At 45.7% G+C, this 21,606-nt stretch overlaps 1 pseudogene; it reads right to left on the bottom strand.

The window, feature by feature from the left end:
• Nucleotides 1-6,470: 6,470 nt before the first annotated feature.
• Nucleotides 6,471-20,040, bottom strand: LOC131479283 (cyclin-dependent kinase 1-like; annotated as a pseudogene).
• Between the last annotated feature and the right edge of the window lie 1,566 nt (nucleotides 20,041-21,606).

Here is a 21,606-nt window from a genome sequence, read left to right as displayed (position 1 = left end):
TGAACCGTCATAAGGAAGATCTTCTGCTCTGTCTCTCCTCCTCTCTGTATGTCTGACTTTCCAATAAAAAAGAGAGAGAGAGAGAGTTCCGTGACTCTTCATTATGTCAATCGACTGGGCTGGACAGGAGTCCTCTGTTGGGTTCCCACCAGGCATCCTGTGGAAGCCTTCCCCACTGGGGGACTCTAATTAGGAAGTTCTGGATAGTTCCTGTACTGCCCACTGGAAAGTGTGATTATGCTGCATGTGTTAAGGGACAAATTACAGCCTTCCTGACAGATGGCAAGATTCCCTTCTCACGGAGGTGTCTTGCTTTCCAGTTGTCAAATGCTATCCTGAATCTTATTGTCCTCAGCAATTCAACTAAGAAGCTGCTCCCCACCCTTGGTATGTCGTAGTTCAGCACTTGAATGGATGCGCATGTGGTCTTTGTCCCTTAGAGGTGGGCTACAAATACTGACTTCCAGCAGCCTCAGCAATGCCCAGTCAGTGACAAAGCAGAGATCTGAGCGCCTTCAAAGTCACCAAGCTGCTTATTACTGCCCATGGCTTGTGAGGTTGTCAGGGACAACAGCACTTCCTGTGTTTTTATTTGATCAGGCTGGCATCACTCCTTGGTTAGCAAGGCTATGAGGAGTTTCTAGCAGCAAGGCAAGGCCCGGTGGAATGTCTCTGGTCATCTCATTGCTGCCTCACACCATTGTATGGACACTCAATCACCTCTCTGATGTTTCATAGAATTCTCCTGAGGGTGTTTTTTTTTTTTTTTTTCTGCTAATGTGAAATGATTCCTGTAACTGGTATGACACCTCAAATTGATCAATCATGTTATGATAAAACCTCTTTAGCGACGTAAGGCTATGACACACAGGTGAAAGTATACAATAGTACAATTGAGCCCACAATGTCTCCAAACATCCTGTTATGTGCCCACTTTTGTCCTGGAATTTGCCCTAGTATAAGTAATGTTTTCATTAAGAAATGGCTTGATAATATCTTGGAACTGATGGCAATCATGGAGGTACAAAGAATTTGTTTACCATGTGCCTTGAACTGTTACAACACATGATATGACACATTCTAGTTTCTCATCACAGAAAGCAAAAGTATATGGGGCATCTTCTAAAGGGAAACAAACGTGAACCCCCTCAAAATGGCTTGAAATCTCAATCTTACGCTGGCATTTATATTTAGGGAAAGAAAATAGTTTATTAAAACTTCTATCTTATATTGGCACTTATATTTAGGGAAAGAAAACAGTTTATACAGATGAAAGGAAGTTTCTTGTAAAGCCCTCTGTTTGTAGATTGGCTGAGCTGCCTTGATCCCTTTCACTGCCCTTTAACAAAAGAACAAATGAAATCAATAATAATAATAATAAAAAAAAGAATCCCCCCCAAAAAATCGCAAATAAAATTGAAAGTGTAAACACATACTTAATTTTTTCCCTCTTTCAATTAAAATAATATAATCCAAAAAAAAAAAAAAACAATTGAATCAGCACTAGGTGAAGGTGATGGTAATTAATGCATGACTTGATTATAAGATTTAGCTAAGAATCTGTTATATGCTTTTATAAAATCCTTTTATTTATGATCTTTTAATTCTATACTCTTAATATTTTAATCAATATTAGTTGTGTTTAGTAAAAATTGATTTTGAGTATAAAATTAATTTTGATTACAAGTAAACTACTTCTCAATATGTAACTGCATGCGCTGCCAACCGTGGAATTCCTGGCTTCAGCCAGGTCACTGCAGATTTCAATGAGTAATGGTTTGCCAGAAATGTTCTTTAAAGTAAATAATATTTTTTAGGATTGTTTTTTGCATTTTATTAACCATGATGTAAAAATGAAACAATTGGATATTGTGCAAAAACTTGTGATGATTTGTGTATAAATAAAGAAGGCAACTTTTCTGAGTTGTCCATTATGAGCATCAAGCCATAGTGGTCCATGTCTTTTCTGTTTCTCTTATAGTCTCGCCCGATCCACGCATCCTTTCAAGCTCTCAGCTATCCTTTCAAGCTCTCAGCTGGAGCTGGTCTCCGGCAATTATGCACTCGTAAACCATGAACATCTGTCACTTTCACTTTCTCATCATGTGGCTGCCAGCATGGTCCAGCAGCCCAGTGTGTCAGTGGAAGAAGCGCTGCTCAGAGGAGGGCCAGGTGATGAAATACCAGAACCGGGGGCTGTAGACTCACAGGTTCTGAGCCCCAGTCACATCTCTCAACATATGCTTGTGTTATAATATAGGGCTCAGGTGTTAGTGTTAGAGAAACCAGAACAATCTGCACAGAAGCAAGCCCTGGGTGACCTCAGCAAAACAGGCACTTTTGTTCTTGTCTTTATCCCCCAAGGCAGGCTCTACAAGCTACAAAAATAATTGCCCAAGCTTCCTGCCTTCAGGCTCATCTTGTGCCCTAGGTCAGCCTCTAGAGCAAGTCTTGTCTGTTTCTCCTTGCCTTCGGGGTGTGTCCTCTATTGCCTTCTTTTAAAAGCTGTCTGATGGATAATACCTGTTGCTGGTTGGGATGTGCCTTCAAGCAGAGGAACCCATTCCTGTAGATGCACAAAGCATCCAGGAAAGACCAAGAGTGAGCACGGCAGCTGATGGAGCTCCAGGAGAGGATGATAAGCCCACAGCAAGAACCAAGCCAATCATTGTTTTCGTGAGAAAATGAGAAACTTAGAGTGGGACTGGTACTTTGTCCTGCAAAAGACAGCTTTTGGCAAGTATGCATTTTTTACATGTTAAGACAGACTTTATTTATTTTAATAGAAAAAGTAGATTTACACAGAAAAGCAGAGACAAGGATCTCCTATCTATCTAGTGGTTCACTCAGCAAGTGACTGTTATAACCAGAGTAGAGCTGAACTGAAGCCAAGAATTAGGAGCTTTTTCTGGTTGCCATGTCCCAAGGCTTTGGGCTGTCCTCCACTGCTCTCCTAGGCAACAAGCAGGAAACTGGACAGAAAGTGGAGCAACTGGCACAAAAACCAGTGAGCGTTGAGAGTTGACCAATTCTATTTCACAAAAATGAGTCAAAGGCACACTCTTACAAGCTCGCTGTCTTTACTCACCAGCCAGTGCACTGATCCATGCCTCCACAAGTGGAATAGGGAAGCAGCCTTAACAAGTCACAGGTAAGTGCTTTGAAACTCATACTGGCATGGAAAACTATTCAATCAGCTAAGCTGGCTTTGATACAATATGACAAAGGGGAAATCGCAGGAATGTTTTGTCTTCTCAGGGTTGAGCACTCTTGCTTCCCAGTAAAGAGTGTAAAAGACCTGTGTTTTGGCCGGGGCTGTCAGAGAAAACTTCCTGGCTGAGTGACAATCTGAGGAGAAGGGTGGAAGTTGGCCACCTGCAACCCAACTCCCAGACACAATTAAAGAACATACTCACACCATTTATACACAATACATAGGATTATACACAATAATATACACAATAACACACAATAACTGAATTATGTGAAGCTATCCAATGGGCAAGTGTGTATATAGACTCCTTGGTAGTGAGAAGCTGACACAAGTGAGCAAGCAAATATGGGTCACAGAAGCCAGTTTTTTTTCTTTGAAATTTATTTTATTTATGTTGGAAAGGCAGATATCCAGAAAGGAGAGACAGAGAGAAAGAGCTTCCACTTGCTCTTTCACTGCACAAGTGGCTGTAATGGCCAAAGTTGAACCAATCTGAAGCCAGGAGCCAAGAGATTCTCCCAGGTCTCCCACATAGGTGCAGGGTCCCAATTCTTCAGCCATATTCTGCTGTTTCCCCAGGCCACAGGCAGGGAGCTGGATGGAAGCAAGGTGAGGATTAAGCCACTGAGCCATTGTGGAGGTCCCTAGCCAGCAGTTTTACAGTTAGCCAAGTTTTAAAGTGGACAGATGTTTTTCTTATATTCTGATTTTACATAGGTGTCCCTACCAGAGCATATGTTTTCTGCTCACCCTGAGACTCAAGCAGACTTAGAGGTCCTAACAAGATTGACACTATTTTAAACTTTCCAGCTCTCATAATGCCCGTATGAAATATTGGCACTTGCAGGTTGAGGATCAGCCAGTTGAGCTACTGCCAAAGCTCCCCCATTTTGCACACTTTTTAAAAGATTTCCCTTCTCTTATTCTAACAGAAATCTGACCTATTAAACTATCCCTCTCATTAAATGCCATCTCCACCAAGAAGAATGAACCCTTTCAGAGGAATGGTATTGCCAACTTCTCCATGCTTAAAGGTGTTGGAATTGAAGGATCCATCAGGAATTCTTTTCCATCTGTGGAGCAGAATATAAGGTTACACACAGATTAAGGAAAACAAATATCAGTGTCACTGATCAAGCACTTGGTAGTGAGCTTGTGTTTGTCTCTCACTGCCATATAAGATTTGACCTCATTGCTGACCTGGTCCCAGCAGGGAGATGAGTATGAGATGAGTATGAGATGAACAGGAGTCAGTTTCAAGAGCAAACCTAGAAACTTAAAAGCATCCCAAGATGTTTTGGAAACTCTACAGGCAAGAGGAGAATGGAGTGACACATCCTGGTTTCCAAAAGCAAAAATGTGTTGGCCCAGAATAATGTATCCTGCAAAGTTTTCCTTTGTCTTTGAAAATGAAATAAAATCCTTCAACAGAAAGGAATATGCCTCTTCCAAACCTGCCCTACAAATGATATTTAAGATGTTCTCATGGATTGTGTGTGTTTTAGTTTTTGTTTCTCTAAAACACTTTTTTTCTTATTAAGTTGTTCACTGACAGATCATACAGTAGCATCATTTTCTTCAAGAAGGTTCTTCATTCTCTTTTTAATTTATTCAGTGACGCCTTAGTCATTCAGTGGCATGTCATTTAACTTCATGGCATTGTTAGTTACTTTATTCTTCCTGTTGCTGATTTTATTTTGTGTCTTTTCATTTAAGGTCATCTATAGTAATTGTATAATGGGAATTTCCATATCCAGATAGGAAGATAGAATACAGTAAGCATCTTTACTTACAGATTAAAGATGCACTCCCGACGAACCTATTAAATAAACCTTGACAATAGGATGCTGAACTCTGCCGCTGTGTACCCCTGCAATGATGGCCTTATGACTGTTTATATGGAACTATACCACTGGATTAATATATGGGGAAATCAGTGCGAGGGGAGAGGATTTGAGAGGAAGAGTAATTTCAGGGCTTATGGAAGTATATAATAAAATGATAATAATAGCAAATGAAAAAAAAGTTGCCAGAAAAATCCGTTAAAGTGTATTTCATAAATATGATTGCAAGTGTTGTCAGAGAATAGAAAACTGTGGAAGACAAATGATATTAAATAGCTATGGTTAAACTGATAAAACTACACAAACCAATAATGATTTTTACTTTTTTCTACCGTAGTCAATTGTTTAATCTTAATGTTGAAGACACAGGCTGAAGAGACTGAGCAGGACTTGAGACTCTTGGGAGGAAAGGCAGTTCCACTTGTGCCTGTGGGCAGATGGGCGTCCAGGAATCAAGTGGTAAACCTCTGGCTTCCTGTATTGTTATACCCTAAGCAGCAGGGCTATAGCAACAAGGGAAGTGCCTAGCTTACCCCAGGCATGTGGGTTACAAGACACATTCAGGAGAGTTGGAGCATCCAAGCAATCAATCCCAGGCAGCCCTAAGGAGCACTGGGTGACCTCACAGCCAGGGAGTGGGGTTCCTGCAGGCAGCAGTGAGCTGGCCATCCTAACAGCCAGGCTTGCAAGTTGCAGACTCAATGCACCTGGTTCTGTAGCATTAAGAGATTTGGATAGTAGACTTGCATATTTATCATTTGGATCATTTTCTGTCAAAGGAAACTCCACAGGGTAGTAAGCTTTGGTAGCACAGGAAGCATTCTTGTCCACACAGGAGCCTCTTGCCCTGCCCTGCCTTCCTCCTCTGCACCTATGGCTCACGCACAGGGGTCCACCTAGGCAATATCTAGAGGACGCATCAAGAGATGTTTCCCTCAACCTGTTGCCTGTCCCTGGGGAGGGTTCCACTTCACACTCCAATCTCATTATGCCAAGAACACCTGCTCCACCTTCAGCTTAAGACGTTTTTCCCGACTCACGCACAACTCCTTTTATCCCCAGGTGTCATAGGTTGCTGTGGCCGACATCTCCTAGACCCAACCATGGGAAAATTCCACCGTCTAGCCTGCATGCTGGTCACAAGGATGCTTGAGTGATTCCCAGAATTGTTTGCTCTGTTATTTATGCAAACTTTCAGGGATTGAGAATCTTCAGCCATCCCTCCTACCGCAGCTTCCTGAGAGTGTGTCCAGAAGAGGTTAAACGATGTCAAATGGAGAGATAGATAAGGCCCAGGGAGTGAGGGTGGAAATGTATAGAAAATTAGAAAATAGTATAAAAGAGCAGCATTTTCTCAATAAAGTGGCATTTTCCTTACATGAATGACCCACTGTCTGTTTCCATTTTCAACCCTAGTCCCTCGGCTCAGCTTGGGGAATGCGGTGGTGCGGGCGTCGCCACCGGCAATAGGTCTTGAGGTAAGCACACCCTGAGGTGTGGACAAACAAGAAACCTGAAATGAGAAAATACAGCAACTCAGATACAAACCACACTGAAAGGGCCAGTTCTGTGGCACAGCAGGTAAAGCTGCTTTTGCAGTGCCAGCATTTCATAGAGCACAGATTGAAATCCTGACTGCTGTACATTGTAGCTTCATTCAGTCCACCCCATCACAGCACCAGACCCAAAATAATGCACGTCTTGTTCAGCACGGTGCAATGCTAGCTCTGGTTCTCATGGCCACCAGTGTGAGCTGCAGCCTAGCACGAGAGTGACCACAGTTCTCCTACCAGCCTGGATTCTGCTCTTGCCCAGGGTATTGTGGTTCAGGTGATATGACTGCACACAGTCTTGCCTCTTGCTACAGTGATCCTTAAAGTAAATTCCATCTGGCCTGCACCCAGTCTGGGTCTAGTGTACACCAGCTGACACAGTAGTCCAGCCCTCCCCCAAACCTAGCATACTTGCCAGCAGACAGATCTTGCAGCCAGTCCACTCCAGTCCAAGCTCTCACACTCACCAGTGGAAGCAGTGGCATAGTAGGGGAGTTCCTGAGGCAGAAATGGCCATTCCACAGAGGGTTCCTTAAGTGAGGCACCGCCCACTTCCTGGCCCAGAGGTTCAGGGAGAATCAGGTGAGCAGGAAATGAATACAAATCACCCTGTCGGGCCATGTTAGTAATTCCACCAGTGTCAGAAGATGCTCAGTCTCTCCTTTGACAAAAGACAGGAGGTGGCTGTCTCCAGGGGGAGCCCCCACCCCAGGTCCTTGACAATACCCAAGCTCCTCACCATGGGGAAGAAGAGAAAGGAGACTTGTCCAGTTGCAGGGAGTTGTGCCATGGCAATAAGCCTGCTGATGGCCTCCCAGACCACAAGCCAAGAGAGGAGGTTGGATGATCGAGGGGCACTGCCCTCACCCAGAGCACATTCCTACAAGGCATACTGACTGTGGGGAGGAAAGCAGAAAGAGGGAGAATCTAAACCCTGTGTTCAGGCACCACGGTGCTGCTTCCTGGTTGGAGAGAGCAGGAAAGTCCAACACAGGGTGCAATCATGCAAAAGAGCACCTGAGTTTATTTGTGACCAGTGGTGACACTGCAGGGCAGACAGTGGGGGCGGGGGAGCCCAGAGCTGGGAATCCAGGTCCCCACTGGTTTGCTCTCTCTCTGCTTCAAGCTGTTTTGTGCCCACATCTCTATTTCCCCCCTTGGGTGTATTCCAAATGGTGTTTTCTTACATTTTGGGTTTTCTCTGGAGAGCTGCAGCTCCCCTGGGATTTGAGCAGGATGCTCCCTTTTCCTCTAGTGCTGCCTCAGCAGCCTCTCACCCTACAGATGTCATTGTGTAACTTACATGTGAGTTACACCATGAAGAATGAGGAGGCCCTGGGGCTACCCCTGACTTTAAAATCTTTTATAGTTTGCTAAAAAGGAACCTGCTGCAAGTGACAGTGGGGAGCAAGAATCCCAGGAATGTAACTATACAGGGAAAAGACTCAACCCCTTTCCCAAGTCTGCAGTTAGTCCAGTGAATGGAGTGCTCAAGGAATGTTTTTCTGCTGCAGATCCCAGCCAAGAACAGCTAGAGCTAACCAGGATTATGAAGAGTAAGAGGTAATTCTAAGGCAGTGATGGCAGGTTTCCGAGTTACAGTGTCTCAGGCAGCTAGGTTTACAACCATTTGACATATAGAAACCTCTGATAAGTTGTTTTGCATTTCTTGATAAAAGTAAAACTAAAGGTATGTTCAGAGTCATTACTATTGTTTTCTTCTGAGATTTCATGTCAAAAAAGCTGTATACTTAAGTCATAAAGGCATAACTTGGAGACAAGAACAAACTATGTATGTGAACGTATAGCGGAATGCCCCTCACCTCCTATGTGTAAGTACAGTGAAGTTTCAAATGTTGCTCTTTGGGAAGCATATGACTTTAGATAATAATCACAATAGCCTAATATTTTAGTTTCTGGAGTAAATTAGATAAATTTTTCTGAAACAAACTGGGGGAAATGTAAAAAGAATCAATATTTCCAATTATAAATTTATGTGGTATTTTTTGGCTTCTTAGAATAAGTAAAAGGCAAGGACCTTTTAAAAAACATATTGTAATAAATTTTGTGCATATAAAATCCCAAAATCACTTTATAAATTTTCACTAATATGTAAGTTAATGAGAGTAAGACATAACTTTAAGCAATATATGAAAATTTAGATTTAAATTTGAAAAGATGTGTGGGAGGGAGGATCACTGAGCGAGTATGTTACAGGTGAGGAATGACTCCTGGGGGACTTGCACCAACTAGGGTGCTGCACAGGCAGGTAAGGGAGGGGCTGAGACCAGGTGCTTTGGAGAAGGGAAAATAGAAATTAGAAACTGCTGTGTCTCCTTGGCAGCGATTTCTTAAGAGCTCTGTTTTAATTGACTGGCAGATAAAAGAACATTTATGTCATTTAACATTTTACATCAACCGAAATTAGTTCTGGTTCTTTTTGTTACACACAGAAGGCCAAAGAAAGCAAGTGGCCAGTCCACTTGGTTACACCAGTGCATCCAGCCATGTGGGAGACCCGAGCTGAGCTAGTTAGTATTGACCATAACCCTCTGGTCAAAGGAAAGCTAGGGCTGGGTCCTGCCTGGCAGGGCTCGCCACAGTACCACCAGTGAGTATCAGGCAAGAGGTGGGCCACAGAAGGCTGCACCGTGACACTAACTAGCCATGAGAGCACCGGGTCCGGGAGCAGATTCTGTGGGGGATGTGGGCTCATCCCTGTGGGACTGAAATATTTGCTGGTTTGCAAATTAGACAAAATGACAAATAAGGAGATGCCCCTGTATGGGACTCAATCTTTTTGGATATGCATGTGACTGAGCCTCATGTGGCACAGCAAGAATAGTAATTTTTTCTGTGAAAGACCTTAGTGTCTGGTCTTTCAGTCCATGAATCCCATAACATTTTCTGGTGCGTTGGCTGGAAAATGGGACAATGGTTTTTATCACCACCTCCCACTAGGACCCGAGCGTTGCTGAGGATGTCTGGGGTATGAGCGGGGAGAGTAAATGCTGTTGGTCCAGTGGATTGTTTGTTCAGTTGGAAATGACATTCCCCCGTGGACTAAGGCAGCCCTAGGAGCACAGTGGAACCCTTGGCACAGTGGTCAGCACTGGCAGGAGCCCAGTTTCAGCTTGTTTGGCAGACTTGCCTTGAGGGGCAGAAGGGAGCTTGGTTATCTCCTGGAGTTACCCAGGTCATGCTGTGAGCTGCTAGAGTGCAGCGATGAAACCACAACTCAGAGTCAAAAGTTGGAGTTGAAAGTAATTTTGGGTTCATATGAATCTAATTTTGAGCTTGATTCAGATGAAGAGATGTTATAATATCATAGCATCTTAAATCATTAAGGTATCATTACTAGGGATAAATTGGGATTAAAGGCAGATGAGTTCCACGCTTCTAAATGTATTCTTAGATCATTTTAACATTTCAAATGCTAAGGATTCTGAGTTTGTTACCAAGTATGTTTTCACAAATTGCCCACATAGGAAACATAGTTTAACACAGGTTTAAATGAATAAGCTTCAAATTTAATGTTTTTAACGAAGAAAATTTAGTCTTAGTGCTAACCTTTTTAAAGATTCATTTTTATTGCACAATAAAAATGCAAGAGGAAGAGAGACAGACAGGAAGATCTTCCTCCATTAATTCTCTCCTCAAGTGATCATAATGGCCAGTGCCTAGCTGATCCGATCAGAAGCCAGGAGACAGGAGCTTCTTCTGGTCTTCCACATGGGTGCAGGGTCCCAAAGCATTGGGCCGTCCTCGACTGCTTTCCCAGGCCACAAGCAGGGAGCTGGTTCACTCCTCAGATGGCCACAGTGCCCGGAGCTGAGCTGAAGACAGGAGTCAAGAGGTCTCTCGGGGTCTCCCATTTGCATACCAGGTTCCAAGGCTTTGGGCTGTTCTCTACTGTCTTCCTTGTCTATTAGCAGGGAGCTGGGTGGAGATGGAGGAGCTGAACATTAACTGGTGCCCATATGGGATGGTGATTTGAGGTAGAGAATCCTCCAATTGAGCCATTGTGCTGCCCCTCCAAAACAGGTTTTTTTTTTCTTTTTAAAGATTTATTTATTTTATTACAAAGTCAGATATACAGACAGGAGGAGAGACAGAGAGGAAGATCTTCTGTCCGATGATTCACTCCCCAAGTGAGCCGCGCCGATCCAAAGCTGGGAACCAGGAACCTCTTCCAGGTCTCCCACTTGGGTGCAAGGTCCCAAAGCATTGGGCCGTCCTCGACTGCTTTCCCAGGCCACAAGCAGGGAGCTGGATGGGAAGTGGAGCTGCCGGGATTAGAACCGGCGCCCATATGGGATCCCGGGACGTTCAAGGCAAGGACTTTAGCCGCTAGGCCACGCCGCCGGGCCCCAAAACAGGATTTATTAAAGACAGAAACCTCCTGACATAGAAGTTAGGAAGGAGGTGCTCTAACATGGAAAGGTCCCTACATGGGAGCTCTCAGCAGGCAGGTCAGGTTCCCAATTGTGTGTGCCTGTTGGGCCATGTGATGGTGCTTGAGTTCCCTCATTGATGGAATGCGAGCAGTGAGGCCTATCACCAGGGCTGAGAGCCTATGGCAGAGCTGCAGGGTCTACACACCCTTTCTTACCTCTCTCCCCTAGCTAGGAGGTTCCTGGTCTGCTGGAAGTGAGAAAAGCAAGTGTGCACTATGTCTGTGGAGCTAAGTGCATCCTTGTACTAAACTCATGCAGCACAGAATAATTCAGAAGTTTGTCTCCTGGGAAACTAGATCCGGTTCAGAAAAAAGAGTAACTGAGATATCTTTTGCAAGTCTTTATTCACAGAGATGGGAGAAATGAACACAGGAATGCCACAGCTCCCCTAGTGGTGGCTCACTGGACTGGCTGAGCATCCAGCCTGTCCTTTACAGACACCAGTGGCATGCAGTCCAGGACCTGCGTGGCAGTTCATGGACCCGTTGACTGGCAGAACATGTGCCAGGTGCCTGGCCTGCCGGCTTGCCAAAGTGGCACAGACAAGGGAGCTAATGGCATGGGAATTTGGTATATTCACCTTCCCAACATAGAGACACCACAGAATTTTGGAAATTCTATGTGATACATAAGTCTACATAAGGACAGTCTATAATTCGAAGCAAGAAGTATCTATGCCATAACATAGAACTGATTGTCTCCTCTAACACAGAGATTGTTTTCTTCTTCCCAATTAGCATCTTCACTTCCTCAATGATGACCACGGGTTATTTGCAATGAAGAACCAGTCCTCTTCAAAGTAAGAGAAGGTAGCCTTCTGCAGAGATTGGCAGTGATCTGGTTAGATCCCCTTGGAGATCAAGCAGTGATGTCTTTTTGAGACCTAAATGCTTTCATTTGGCCTGGCCTTTGGTTATTGAAGATGACCTCAAAGACAAACTTATATCTGCTATGGCAACTGTCCCTGGGTGTTATCACTAAGAATGTAGGATTTAGACAGAAAGTGGGCCCTAGGATTTGTCAAGGGAGTCCAAAAAGGTTTGGACCCTTGAGTTCATTCAGAGAACAACCAGGAAAACTGATGAGATGATCTTATACTCAGAGGGAGTCAGGCCACCACAGACAAAGCCACAAGAGGCCACTTAGAGTCAGGTGTTTAAACACACAAGTTAACATGAAGATGAACCTTAAAGGTAGGGAGGGCACCCCTCCCTCTTGCTGCATCCTGGGCACTCCTGCCCTTTGCTGTGAAAGCCCTGGCGAAGTGACTCTCATGTAAGCCACTTATTTGGGGAACTATGCCTCTATGCTTTCTCCTTTCCTGGTCACAAGAAAATAAAGTTTCTACTGAGCAAGCTGATGTTGATTGTTCAGACTCCAAGGGAAGGAAACACTGCAGCCCGCTAACTCTGGTGACAAGCTGTGGGAAAGGAAGAGGTAAAAGGCATTTATTGTAGCCATGAATATTCCCCAGGGCCCCCATACTCGCCAAGAGTAGACCAATGTGTCCAGTGTGGGACCATCCTGCAGAGGCATTAATGAGCAACACCATCATTTGGAAGATTTTGTGATCCCAAAAGACAGCAGCATCTGTGCAGAACACTGAGTGGGTGCACATTAGGGTGGAGGTGCTTGTAAGGAGTTATTCCAATATCCTTCCCTGGACCTGGTGCCATTCCTTCTTCCTCACAGCTCATGAAGTTCGCGCCGGCCTAGCTATCCACCAATCGGATGTAACCTGGCATTCCACCTGAATCCCACCTCCCAATCTTCCAGCCCCCTTCCCCAACTCTGCCCACTCGCCAATCATCCCTAGGCATTCACCTGCAGGCGCCAATCCCCTGGGGGCCTGGACTCAATCCCTCCCAATCCCTACCCCCTACACCTGGCAGACAAAAATGCCCCCCCCCCCAGGTGCGGCTCTCTCTCTTATCCCTCCTTCTCTGGTCTCTGTCTCTCTGCTCTCTCTCTCTCTTCTCTCTCTTGCTCTTCTTTGCTCTGCCCTCTTCCTCCGGCCTCCCTTCCCCCCTTCCCTTCCACTTCCCCTCCACCCTGTTCCTGCCCCATTGGAATAAACCTCCTAAGATACCTCGTTGCGTCTGGTGATTTCAGCTCACGGTAAAGAACCAAGTTGTGGGAATTAGCTGTGCATAATATCGTAATATCATATGAACTAGAACTCTCTCCAATCTTTTTAAATAACTAACAGTGCTGCCCTGCCTCCAAGTCTAATGAACCCCTGCCAGCTCCTTTCATTGATCCAGTTTGCAGATCTGCTTCTAAAAGCTCAGTTGTTGTCCCCGTTGAGACCATCCAGGCCTGCTGAGGTCTTGGCCACACTGTGCAGTGGGTGGCATCAACATTACCAATCCACTTCATAATTGATTAAGAGATCACCAAAGGGGAGCATCTGACCTGTAAGTTCCCTCCCAACAAGAAGGGATCAGAGAATGCTTATAATCCCAAACCCTTCCTCAGACCTTTGTTGTCTTTCTCTCCCCCTCCCCTTTCCAGAGGCACCCCACCTCCTGGCTTTCTCTTGGGAGGTGCTTTCCTCTTCCCTCTCCCTTCCCTGCTCACCTGGTTTCTTCACAAATAAACTTTTCTGTCTGCAACAGATTGCTGGCCTTTTATATCTACACTAAACTGAGGAAAGAACCCACCAGGCTTTTCTGGTAACACCTGTGCCAAAGCAAAACAACAAGAAATAGGTTTGAGGTAAATTAAAGGTTAAATGCATTGCCAGATGAGGGGGTGGCAGACCTCTCCATCTCTAAAACTGCTTCCCTGATGGACAGGGTGATTTACAGATTTAGAGGAGGCTACAATGGAGAGGGAGTTACTGTATGCCAGAGGGGACCTGCTGTGCACCTGAGGGGACCTGCTCTGCATGTGAGGGGGGCTGGGCTGCACCTAGGCAGCTGATCTGCACCTAAGGAGAGCTGGGCTGCACCCAGGGAGACCTAGAGGAGAGCTGGGCAGTGTCTGAGGGGAGCTGCTCTGGACCTGAGGGGTGCTGGTCTATGACTGAGGTGAGTTGGTTTGCTCCTGAGGGAAGGTGGTCTGCACTTGAGGAAAGTTTGTCTGCACCTGTGGGGAGCTGATCCTGTCCTGAGCTTGGGGCTTGTCCTGAGCATTTGAGCGATTCTGCCCAGGCTTTCCTGTCTCTGCTCTCTCCAGTACAGACATTCCGCTGGTTTCCCTCCACTGTCCCATGCTTTGAGCCAGCATGTACTTACACTTTTCTCACAACCATTTTTAAGGGCCTTTCTGGTGATCTACACAGTGCTCCCTAGTCTTTCACCATTTTGGATCTCATTTACCAGTCCTCTAACCTGAGTACCCATCCACTCTTTCTCTGCTGTTTGCAGGGCTGGCCTAGTAGTCAGGAAGCAAGGAGCCTGTCTTTCTTGCAGGTCTTAATGAGCCCTGAGGCCCTGGGCTGGAAGTGATGGGCTGTATGCTCAACAAGCAGAATCTGGGAGAGGAGTCCTTTTTGCCACACGGTGATGAAGTATAGGAGTATAAGATGCCAGACACAGATCCTCAGGAACTGACCCAGGTTTCCACAGCAGGGAGGTCTGCCCAGCCACTTCTGCTACATGTAAGAGATTTTAGAGGATTTGTTTTACGAATTTCCCAAATAAGAATTCCTTTCCTCTAACTAGTTATAAGACGCAACTCTGCCCAGATTTTCCCAAAAGTGTTTACCACCCATAGGCCCACTTGGAATCTGTAGATAGTATTTTCTTGGTCTTTGAAAAGTTCTAGAGCTTGATTGAAAGGATACAATCCACAGAGCTGGGTCAAACAATTGATAGGCAATGCATATGGATTGGCTGTCACAGCCAATCATGGTATAGGCATTCTGTCTCTTTCCCTGAGATAGGATGGATTTGTAGTTAAAACTCTCACCCCATCATGTGCTGGCGCTTCCCTGACATCTGGACTGACCTGGAATACTAGACTAGTGTTCAATAGTGCCTAATAACACCTAACCAGCTGTGGTCGGATGCCTGCTGACTCTCCTTCCCTTCCCATTGGGAACTAGCTGGAGCCACACAGTTGTTTATTGCTAAAATTAAGCAGTGTTTTTTTAAACAATATGACCTGATACTTTAAAATTCCCGAGTCTGTTAACCATCTCTTAATTTTCTGACTACAAAGGTCTCTAACATGGCCCTCTATGTGCTTGTTTTTGCCTTGTTGAAGCCATGTTGTCCTGGTCCCGTTGGGTGCTTCAGCTATTCAATGAATTGCTCTCTGGATCCCAGAAGGAGAACTCCCCCCTGGGGAGGCGCTCCCTGCCTGGGATTACTCTAGGTCAGGGAGATTGCAGTGTCATCAGCTTCCCATGCTTCAGAGCTCCAACAAGGACACTCAGCACTGTGTGACCCAGCAGGTCATTTTCGTCAGCTTCCTGCTCACTCCCCTCATCCTCACTTATCAGGCTTGCAGAGGGAGCTCCTTGGTGGATGGTCCTGGTCCTGCTGTCATTCAGCAGCAGCCTTTTGCAGGGATGCTGGCCCCGCTCTCCATGCCAAGCAGCCATGGCTGTGCACCTGCTGCTGTGAGCACAGGCCGAGGAAGGCTGCTTTGCTTCCTAAGTGGAACCTTCATTCTCAGCTGTGGCTGATTTAAAGATACGTCCTCTACATCCAGCAGTCAGCATATGTCAGGAGATCTGGATGGGAGGCATGGTGAGTGTTGGGTTCCCATAAAATCCTATAGTATAATCAGAGGTGGGGACAAGACCTGGGCCTGCCTCACACTGCCATGGGCTTACACCAGGAAAACTGTTTTGGCACAACCACAGCTTTGCTTTGCCAACCTTTCCCAAACCCTTTCACAAGGTTGCAAGGAACCATGCTAGCTTATTGTTGTCATACAGAACAGCTGCTTGCATAGCCTGGCTACGGGATGGGGTGGAAGACAACACCCTTGCAGAGGCAGGTGGGGAAGGCGTCCTTTGACCCAGTGCAGATTGACCTGTAGTCCTAAACTCAAAATGGGCTAAGCATGTGCGCTACGGAGGCCCTCTCTTCTTTCTGCTCATGGCCTAGAGGGAACAGAGCCTGGCAACCTTTGCAGGATGAAGATCTGGGAGTGTAGGGAGGACAGATTGGGGGGCAGGTTAACGACGTTCGTGCACACAGGTGAAATCACTGAGGGTGTCACTGAGGAGCAGCCGGGGGAGCTGGGCACAATTGCTGGGCTTCCTTGGAGTGCATGCAGGATCCCCGGGCACCTGCCTCCAGGCCGAACCTGCTGGCCATGATGCCAAGACCACTAGGGAATGCACAGTGCCCTTCTGTATTCTGAGTCAAGAAATAAGGTCAGGGAGTAGGAGGCAGGGCAGGCCTGGAAGCCAATACTGCCCACTAGTCTCACTTCACTAATCAGAATATAACTGAAACATCTAAAGGAGCAGATTTTGAATGAAACTTAAGGGGAGAGCCTGGTGCAGTGGCCTAGTGGCCAAAATTCTTTGCCTTGAATACCATGGGTTCCCATATGGGTGCCAGTTATAACCCCAGCAGCCCCACTTCCTATCCAGCTCCCTGCTTGTGGCCTGGGAAGGCAGTTGAGGATGGCTCAAAGCCTTGGGACGCTGCACCTGTGTGCAAGCCCTAGAGGAATTTCCTGGCTCCTGGCTTCGGATCGACTCAACACTGGCTGTTGCAGTCACTCGGGGAATGAATCATCAGATGAAAGGCCTCGCCTCCTCTCTGTATATCTGACTTTGCAATAAGGATAAATAAATCTTAACAAAAATAAAGTTAAGGGGAAATTTTTCTCAAACAAGAAAAAAATAGTTTCTGAGCTGATGTGGGGTGCTCACTAGCTGGGTCCCAGCAAAAGTCAAGTTTCTGCTCCCTTCAACTAATGAGATAGTGACTGCCATGGCTTCTGCACACCCAGGCTGTTCCCCAGAGATAGGCTCAGGAGTTTGGAAGCAAAAGCACCAGGTTGTTTTTGTCTCCCTTGTATCTGGGTGAGAGCCCCCAAGAGCCAGATTCTACTCTCTGGCCACAAACAGGTGACATAAGGTGTAAGGATGGGAAGACTGGACCCCGAGACAATGGCCACAGTGTGTGCAGAGCCCAGTCTGACAGCGTTTGAGAAGAGATTCACACCTGGAGAACTCTCCCTTCCCTTGCCATTGTCGATCTTTGGCTGATGTGTCAAGGAAGAATAAACAGTCACAGAGGCAACCAAAGTGTTTCCTCTTCCTCTTCCTTCCTGGTAAATCTCACTCAGACAGAACCCCAGCGCCCCCTCCCCTCAGTCTTCATCAAAAGCCACGAGGAGGGTTATCTTCCCCTTTCTCCCTTAGAATGTTTCCACACCTGTAACATCCACTTACAGGTCTAGGAATTTCCTCTGTATTTCATTCCGAGCAGTGTGCTAAAACTTGGAATCCACCATTTTTGCAAGGGAGACCCTGATCCAGTCTCTCTTCAGCTACCACTTCCTTGATACAAACCGTTCTTTGTTTTTATTTCTCCTTTCCCCTTCTCATGAAAAATTTTTGTACTTCCCTGAATAGCTCCTCAGTTGATTTCTCATTCCAGCCAGCAGTCATTTTTAGTTTCTTTGTAATATCCAGCCAGCTCTTAAATATGAAACTCACCTTTACAAGCCCTTGTGCCACTGGAACTTCTGCATCCTGTCTGGAGTATTCCTTCATCTGGTCTCTATGCACCTAGAAATGCAGAAAGGCTTTCTGCTTTTTCCTGTTGAATTTCAAATGTTTTGGAGACATTTTTTCTTTTTTGAATTTATTTTTATTCATTTGAAAGGCAGAAAGACAGAGAATATTTCTGCTCTGCTGTTTGAATTCCCAAATGTTTGCAGCAGCTGAAACTGGGCCATGTGAAGCCAGGAACCCAGAAGGCAGTTTGGGGCAGATGACAGGACGCAAGCACCTGAGCTGTTGCTGCTGCTTCCAGGGTGTGCATCAGCAAGTAGCTAGAATCAGAGCCAGAGCTGGGACTTGAACCCAAGCCCTCTGGTGCGAGATGCACCAACCCCTTGCTAGGACTTTACTCCTTAAGGAGACAGAATGTGTCTGTAGACCACAGAAGTGCAGGAAGTTGAGGATGGTGGCCATTCCAAATGCCACCTGGGGTTGAGTAATTCCAGGAAGTTGAGGATGGCTACAGGAAATGAAACCCAGAAGTGATGGCAGCTCAAAAGACAGTAAGAGTAGGGGGCAACTGAAGAACCTGGAGAATTCTGGGGAAAGTCAAGGGGGATAAGCAGGAGGAGACACTGAAGAGTGGGCTACAGGCAGCAGAAGTGTGGAGGGTTTGGGGTCACTCTGTGTAATGCTGAAGTGCTCTCCCTCTGCTAGCATGAAGGAGGGGCTCCATTTTCCCAGGTCTTTTGGTGACTCACTCTCAAAGGCAGTAAGAATAAAAGGCTGGTCGTGGGGTTTCTGCAGTTTTCCTGCCATCACCCCTTGGATCTATTTGCTCATCTTCCTTCCTCAGGAAATGCAGATAGCACACTCCTTCCTAGGCTCCGTTGACAACCCTTCCTTTGCCTGCAGACAAAGCTGCTTGGTTCCTGCTGGTTTTTTTTGGTTCTCTAAGGTATAGCTCACCCTTCACCCGTCCTGCAGCCAGCTAGTTCATTGCCAACCAGTTAGCCCATTAACCTGACACAACCACTGCTCTGCTAGTTGGCCAGCTTCAACTCACTCTGTAGCCAGTTCTCTGGAAAGTCTGGTGTTCAGTTAGCTAACAAATCCATCTGCCCGTTACCAGAAATATGTTCAGCAGGATCATGGATGAACGTTTTCAGGAGTGGATCCTTGTGAATCTCATCCAACTTTCTAACATGGGATGATAAGCTTCCTGGTTCCCATCTAGAACAGGTATTCTTTTTCTTTTAAAGATTTATTATTTTTATTACAAAGTCAGATATACGGAGAGGAGGAGAGACAGAAAGGAAGATCTTCTGTCCGATGATTCACTCCCCAAGTGAGCCGCAACGGGCTGGTGCACGCAGATCCGATGCTGGGAACCTGGAACCTCTTCCGGGTCTCCCATGTGGGTGCAGGGTCCCAAAGCTTTGGGCTGTCTTCGACTGCTTTCCCAGGCCACAGGCAGGGAGCTGGATGGGAAGTGGAGCTGCCGGGATTAGAACCGGCGCCCATATGGGATCCCGGGACGTTCATGGCGAGGACTTAAGCCGTTAGGCCACGCCACTGGGCCCTAGAACAGGTATTCTTACAGTCCTGTAACAACTCCACTGCTGGGCTGGCATCATTGCTGGGAGTCCTGGAGAATGGATAAGGTCCTAAATCTCCATGAAAATGTGGTTTCTTAGTTGTTGATTCTGCAAATATGGTGCCTATCCCAAACACCAACTGGGCTTGAGTAATGAGCCGGCTGCAGCTCCCCTTCCCCTCAGAGCGCTGCATCCTCTTGTGTGCACACTGCCACAGGTGTGACAAAAGTTCTGATGAGGGCCACACCAGCTAGTTTAATAGCTGCTTTGTGATCAATCAATAAATATTTGTCTTTGTGAACAACTCTTCTAAAGTGACAAAACACAATTCCCTTTTGATACAATAACTCTTAAATAATAAGGAATCCATAAACTGACCAGGAGGGGTTGAATCCAATATTTCTTGATATATAAAAAAGGAATTCAATGATGAGCTATAAGCTGCAATCCTACATTAGTACAGCTTGAATACGGACTATATTTGGATGGTGAGGTTCTTTTAATAAAGAAATTTCCAAGATTGCAGCATTAGGAACCCCTCCCTCCTCATTTTCAAGGTCACACCTTGACCTTCAGTGTGTCTATGCTTACACATCCACATGCACGACTCTGGCATCTTCTCCAGCTCTCTCCATCTTGGTAGAGTCCTCCATGGTTAATTGGGAAGTTTGGTCGGGCCCAGCTAATTACCTCCTCCATGGCAGCTGCAGGGCCAGATGCCACATCTGCAACATGCTTCGCTTAACTTCCCAGGCCAGCCTGGACACTAAGAACTGTTATTATTATTTTATTGTATTTCCATTTATGCTATGACTTTTTTCATAATGTGTTCTTACCTTAAATATTTGGCTTAATTCATTTTAGGGCTTAAATTATATTCTCAAACAATCATGTGGTTTCCTTTTTCACTTTATTTTCATCAAGCTTCAATATCAAGATTACTCTAGCCTCCAGTTGTTTTTGTCGTTGTTGTTGTGTTTTAGCAAGTAATTTAGGAGCTCCTGGCTAAGGAGCAGCTCAGCTCTGATCATTGCGCTCACTTGGGGAGTGAACTCGTAGATGAAGATCCTTTTCTTTGTCGCTCCTTCTCGCTGTAAATCTGCCTTTCCAATAAGATAAAAAAAGAAAAATCTTTAAACAGAAAGTGCAGGTTCTTTCTGCCTTAATTTTCAATATCATTCGCCCCCTGGTGGCCTCCCTGCTCAGCCCTGGTGCTCCGCCGTGCAGCAGCAGAGCCGCCACCTAGGCTCCGAGTGGTACACACAGCTAACATCCTTTTCAAATTGTGGCTATTGAGGTATTACCTTTTTCTTTTCCCTCAAATTAACAATGGTGATATGTGATTTCCCAAAATAGGATCCACCTAAGATTATGGAAAAATATTATGGACTTAATACTGTAATGTGACGTATTATTTTAGGGATTTTTAAAGATGTATTTATTTTACTTGAAGGAGTAGAAGAGACAGAGACCTCTCACCCACTGGTTTGTATCTCAAATGCCCACTCCAGCCAGAGGCGGGGCAGTCTGTGTGTAGGGGCACAAGCACTTGGCCATGCTCTGCTGCCTCCCCAGGCCAGAAGCAGGGTGCTGGGTTGAAGGTAGAGCAGTTGGAGCACGAGTCGGCACTCCCACGGGATGCCAGTGGCACAGGCAGAGGATTACCCCGACACACCAGCCACCAGCCTTTACCTTAGTTTTAAATCTTTGACATCAGGGCACGCTACTTTCTCAATCCAAACTGCCTGTGTTTTCTGCATCTTGTTCACATTTTCAGAATTGTATTTAATCCACTTAGAGATTCTTTCCTAAAAGTCATATTTGGAATTGTGAGTTCTAGGACTGTAGAAATTTTTACATTTACTAATTCATAGTTTTAAAGCTATTTTTCCCCTGAGCTGTAGGCAGCTGCCTACATTGCCTTGTACACTGAGAAGAAACAAGCTCTAAAGCCATGGGACACAGAAAGAACCTAAGAGTGTATTATTAAGTGAAAAAAGCCAATCTGAAAAGCATATATGTTATATACTCCAACACCATACCATCCTGGGGAAAGTGAAACTATGGAAATAGCAAAAAGCTCAGTGTTAGCCAAAGGTTGGGGACATAAAGATGAGTCAGCATTCAGAGAGATTCAGAGGGCACTGAAACTTCTCTGTGAGATAACACCAGGCTCCCTATATGTGCTTTTCCAAACCCATAGAACACACAGCACAAGCGTGACTCATTGAGTGGGACAAATGCAGGAGTCTGGCTGAAGACACTGCTGCCACTTTTGTTAGAGGATGCCTGTGCAGGGG

The sequence above is a fragment of the Ochotona princeps genome, unplaced genomic scaffold, assembly GCF_030435755.1.
Source record: "Ochotona princeps isolate mOchPri1 unplaced genomic scaffold, mOchPri1.hap1 HAP1_SCAFFOLD_215, whole genome shotgun sequence".
Classification (NCBI taxonomy): domain Eukaryota; kingdom Metazoa; phylum Chordata; class Mammalia; order Lagomorpha; family Ochotonidae; genus Ochotona; species Ochotona princeps.
Note: the sequence above shows the minus strand (reverse complement) of the source record. Positions and strands in the feature narration are given on the sequence as shown.